Source organism: Pagrus major, chromosome 10, assembly GCF_040436345.1.
Source record: "Pagrus major chromosome 10, Pma_NU_1.0".
In the NCBI taxonomy this organism is placed as follows: Eukaryota; Metazoa; Chordata; class Actinopteri; order Spariformes; family Sparidae; genus Pagrus; species Pagrus major.
Genome location: NC_133224.1, coordinates 3,528,256 through 3,534,255, shown reverse-complemented (window position 1 = coordinate 3,534,255; position 6,000 = coordinate 3,528,256).

Here is a 6,000-nt window from a genome sequence, read left to right as displayed (position 1 = left end):
CCACGTTAGCAAGTTAAAATATCTCACCGTTGACTTTCATACTTCCTGGTCTCTCAGGTGAAAGTCCCGTGGTTGTTTCTCCCAACTTCCTCCTCTGCTGCTGTAATAATCACTACAGCCACTAGAGGTTGCTGCCCGACAAGAAACGTAAATATGCGTCATAATAAGCTGCTTTCACTGTCGAGCTGTATGGTCGTTTTTCTGATGAGGGCAGGCTGCATTTGCGAGGTAAGTAAGTGGATATTTTGAGTTTTTTGCTTGTTTTAGCTTCTGACTGAAAGACGTAAAAGTAATTACAGTAATGTAAGTTGCTGCAAAAGCATCATTGTTCATCACAACTCCAACGTATTTAACATTTACACACACATATATATATGTATATATATATGTACATATATATATACATATATTCCAACGTTATATTCCTGCTCCTGTTATTTTTAGACCAGAGCCACATAAAGACAGATGGCGTACTACACTATTATAAATATTTATAATAAAAAACAGCGGGTTAAATCACTCAAACATAATCAGTTGTGAGCGTCTTCATAAAACATCGTTGGTCATTTATTGACAAAAAACTCTAATATGACAGCCAATCAGCAGCGATGTTGCAAATTCAATTAAAATTAGAATTTAAATGAACTTTTGAGTATTTAGCTTCGTTCAGCATCGTGTCACTTTCAGCTGCGCGTGTGTGATTATTAAAGATGCAAAGTGTGTGTGTGTGTGTGTGTGTGTGTGTCTTGCCTTTTACCAGGCATCTTAATGACGCGGCCGCTGAATCAGCAAAACAGTGTACAAAGTGAAGAGGATGAAAGATGGAGAGTCAAAGAGAGAGAGAGAGGAGGGTGATGGAGGGGAGCGAGAGGGAGGGGAAAAGGAAAAGATGAAGAGGAGATACAAAGAGGGGAAAAAAGGACGAGAAAGTGAGAAAAAGGACGATGTTAATCAGGAAAAACATAGACAAAGGGAAAAAGCGAGAGCTAAAAAGATGAAGAAATAGATCGAAAATGTGATGAGCAATAGTGTCGGTTAAAGAAAGAGGAACATGGAGATTAATGACGAAGAATTTGCTTGTTTTTGAGTGATTTTAAGGTGTTTCTGCTGCAAAACCACCCGTTTCATGCCAGTGTGTGTGTGTGCGTGTGTGCTTTCTCTGTGCCCTGCTTGTGTGTGTGTGTGCATCGGTGTTTGTGCCAGACTCATGCCAGCCTGCGTGTGTGTGTGTGTGTATGTGTGTGTGTAAACAATAGAGTTGATTAGGCGTTGCGTGGCAGTGACAGCGCTGAGGGGAGATGATTAATGATTCTCTGTTTAATGTGATTAGTCCATTAATACCTCCTGTGATGGCTCAGACCGGCTAACACTGGGGAAAGGTCAGCACGCGCACACACACACTCACACACACTCACACACACATGCACACTCACACACACACACGTTGCTGTGATGGATCATTAAGGAGGTCAAAGAAAGGAGTGCTGCTGTAGTTTCCTGTTTGAGAATAAACAGTGAAATTATTCTGTTTAATGTGACTTTTTTCTTATAAGCGCTCGACACACACCTTAAACTGAGTGTGTGTGTGTGTGTGTGTGTTAAAAATACTAGGTATAATAGGTTTCACATGTGATCTCGTAGGTTTCACATGTGATCCCGTAACTACGAGATCATAGGTTGCACATGTGATCTCATAGGTTGCGCATGTGATCTCGTAGCTTTCACGTGTGATCTCATAAGTTTCACATGTGATCTCATAGGTTTCACATGTGAGATAGGTTGCACATGTGATCTTGTAGGTTGCGCATGTGATCTTGTGGGTTTCACATGTGATCTCATAAGTTTCACATGTGATCTTGTGGGTTTCACATGTGATCTCATAAGTTTCACATGTGATCTCGTAGGTTTCACATGTGATCTTGTGGGTTTCACATGTGATCTCGTAGGTTTCACATGTGATCTCATAGGTTGCACATGTGATCTTGTAGGTTGCGCATGTGATCTTGTGGGTTTCACATGTGATCTCATAAGTTTCACATGTGATCTTGTGGGTTTCACATGTGATCTCATAAGTTTCACATGTGATCTCGTAGGTTTCACATGTGATCTTGTGGGTTTCACATGTGATCTCGTAGGTTTCACATGTGATCTCGTAGGTTTCACATGTGATCTCATAGGTTTCACATGTGAGATAGGTTGCACATGTGATCTTGTAAGTTTCACATGTGATCCCAAAGGTTTCACATGTGATCTCGTAGGTTTCACATGTGATCTTGTGGGTTTCACATGTGATCTCGTAGGTTTCACATGTGATCTCATAGGTTTCACATGTGAGATAGGTTGCACATGTGATCTTGTAAGTTTCACATGTGATCCCAAAGGTTTCACATGTGATCCCAAAGGTTTCACATGTGATCTCGTAGGTTTCACATGTGAGATAGATTGCACATGATCTGTAGGTTGCGCATGTGATGTCATAGGTTTCACATGTGATCTCATAGGTTTCACATGTGATCTTGTAGGTTTCACATGTGATCTCATAGGTTTCACATGTGATCTTGTAGGTTGCGCATGTGATCTTGAGGTTTCACATGTGATCTCGTAGGTTTCACATGGGAATTTACATGAGCTTCATATAAAACTTTTAAAAACTTCCAAAACCACACATTTTCCATGTGCAAAGCATGTGTTTTGCATATTTCACACGACTTCAACTGTTTTCAAATCGTAAATCTCCCACGTGTAAAATCAGATGGACATGTAATCACATGTGTCAGTGCAAATTCATGTTTTTTTCCTGTAAGGGCAGAGAAGGGCGGGTCTTGCATGACAACCAGTGTGATCCATAATTACGCAGTTGCACTTTCTGTGGGACAATCTTTTTCTGGCTGTGTCCTGACTGTTGTTTGGATTTGTTTTAATGTCAGTGCAGAAAAAGTGAACTGCCCCTTTAACCTCCTCCCCTGTTGTTTTTGATCAGACCGGTCGGAGCGTTTGGGCTTTTGTTAAAAGCGCCCACATTCTTCCGTTGACGCCCAGGTGAAGTTCCAGCTTTCAGTCAACCCACGGCGTACGAAGGTGTGAGAGAGAGAAACCCCCTCGAAAATCAAACAGTTCTTCTTCTTTCTGGCAGCTCTGAGGAGGAAACACGGCCGCAGTGCCAGTTTGTCTCTATAGAGATCGAAACCTGTTTACCACCAAAGACTCACAGCCAGGACAACACAGAGAGAGAAGATCAGATTTGATTTGTAGATTTTATTTATCATCACGTGTGTTTCTGGGTGTATCTTCGCTGTCTTTATGCAGTAAAAAGTGTGTTTATTACACAAGTTTTGACTGATCAATAGTTAACATTGTATTTGTGTGTGTATGCGGTGTGTGTGTGTGTGTGTGTGTGTGTGAGTGAGTGTTAATCTAACCAGTATAGTTAATATGTTGTTCTCATACTCTATTAGCCACTGTTGACAGCTGATGATTGATCTTCTCATCATTTCTCCCTCCAACACCCTGCGGTGACTGTGTGTGTGTGTGTGTGTGTGTGTGTGTGTGTGAACGTGTGTGTGTGTGTTTAAACCTGATTTCATGTCTGTTTTTGCCTGAAATCTTGAGCAGTGAGGTGTGTTTTATTGTACCGCTGTTATAGGTACGACAGTGATGTTAGCGTTAGCATCATGTACGTACTTCCTACAACCTTTGTGTTAGAAATAGAAAAAACATCTTTAAGGTGTTGTAGTTTTTATAAGCCTACAACTTTCACCAACACTGAGTCACTGTGTGTGACTTTGTTCCATATTTGTCATCCCGTGTTTCGTCTTTGTGGCTTCACGTGATGTCGTGCGTCCTCTGGTGGCCACATTGAGCATTTCATACCTTCAGTCGTCTGTTTTGCGACATCGGTAGGATGAATTCATGCTTGTTCCCTGAATGGAGTCCGGATCCATCAGAGCTATGCTGTGCTGAGACATAATTCCATGACTTACCAGGAAGTCCTACTTCCTCACTCAATTTCCCCCTCTCCAGCTCCTTTTTTGTCCTGTCTTGGTATGAGTAGATGTGTTATCGTACAGCTCCGGGTGTCTGCAAATGGCCACGATTAGTCCTTATTATCCTCCCATCCATTGCTGTACACGAATGTCCGGACATCAGTGACATTAACGTCATCACGTCACTCTGAATGTCTTTTGCAACACAGCCTCACGCAAAATCCTCGCTTGAGTTTGATATTTTTAACTGTGTTGATGTGATTGTGTCATCGAGAACTTGCGTCCTTTCATTGACTTTGTGTGTCTTCCAGATAGGTGAATAATTCACCTTGTGTTTGGTCTGAAGGCACCATAACGTCCTCCAACTCCTCTGCCTAAACTCTCAACGATTCACGGAGTTTCCTCATTTCACAGATGACTTTATCCGTTGCTAAAGTGTGCACAGTGAGCACAGCCAGGTCCAAACACAAACTCTCAGACCAACTGCAGCAGTTTGACAACAGGGAATTTAGTTCTGAGGTGGTTTACGGAGTTTCCTGGTGCTTAAACGTAACTTGTTGTAGCTGCTGTTAGCGCCAAGACCAATCCCGGCATTGTATTCCCTGTCATCAAATTGGCATCTGTCAGTCTCCGATGCTGTGTTAGGTCCTCTGGCTTCAACATCTAGCTGCATTGCTACCGGATACTGTAAATTCTCATTTCATTTCATTCAACAACATGTCTGATATACTGTTGGCTACCAACGTTTGCAATGATTTTGTTTTGCAAGTGTGGTAAGACTGCTGACACCTCGATGAAACGTTAGACTGTAGACTTCTTATTCCTTTTGGTTTATACTTCCACAAATACGTAAAATTCATTTTAAATGCATCTTCACTGTTTAGTTGTTTTGCTGTCATCTTGACCAGCACTCCCTCCTTCATGACTTAAACAAGGAACAAACGTCTTTTAAAACAACTTCTTGAGGCAAGACGGGATCCTCCTTCCTGCAGCCTTCCTTCGTGATAAGATGGAGCATATTTTTGCACCTTAAAATCTCACCTGCTGCAGGTTTAACCTTCCAGCCTGCTGTGTTTTATTGCGCTTACCTTCAGTGAGGCCTTGCAGGGTCTTGGGGAAAGCCTTGGCAGCCTAACACAGCCAGTAACTCACTCCAGCACTTCAACAATGCTGCTAGGACTCAATTATTTTCCACCTTTGTTGCGTCCCGAAAAACCTGCGCGCCTCAGAGTCGTTGCCACATGAACTCCTCCAAGTTTCGGCGCCATAAAAACGTCACTCCTTTCTCGCCTCTTTTTTTTTTTTTTTTACATCCGACGGCTTAGAGCTCCTCTCCTTCAAAGCAGATCAATCACCAAAGCCTGACTGGGGAAATTGAAGTGGAAACGCCTCGCGCGACGGCTTTCAAGTTGGCAACCGCCAAAGTTTTTTCGGCTAACGAAGCTGTTATCTATATGAGAAAAGTTAAGCTATACGTTGAAATGCATATCTGAGGCGATCGCAATTTCAAAGAGTCACTGGCGCTTATCCAATCACACAGCAGTCAGTCTCTCTCCCCCCTCCTCCCCCTCCTTCCTCCCTCTTTTTTCATTTTATCTATACCTCTCACACGTTCCCTCGATCCCACTTCTTCTTCTTCTTCTCTGTTTCTGCTCCTTTTTCTCTGAATTAGATCCATGTTTTGCTATCACTCACCCCCTCTCTCTCTCTCTCTCTTTATCTCCGTTAAAGAGTGTTGATCCCTTCCTCGCTCGAGAAACCTCAACACACACACACACACACACACACACACACACACACATGCATTTTAATTAATACATAGATTTAAATTGCGATGCCTGTGTGGTGAAGTGATATACACCCCCGCTGGTTAAAAGTCTTTTTTATTGCTTAATCAATGTTGAAATTAATATGATTTAACTCCCGACCCCTCGTTACACATATACACCCACCCCGCGCGCGCACGCACACACACATATACACATACACATGTCTGCTGGGTTATTAATTATAACAC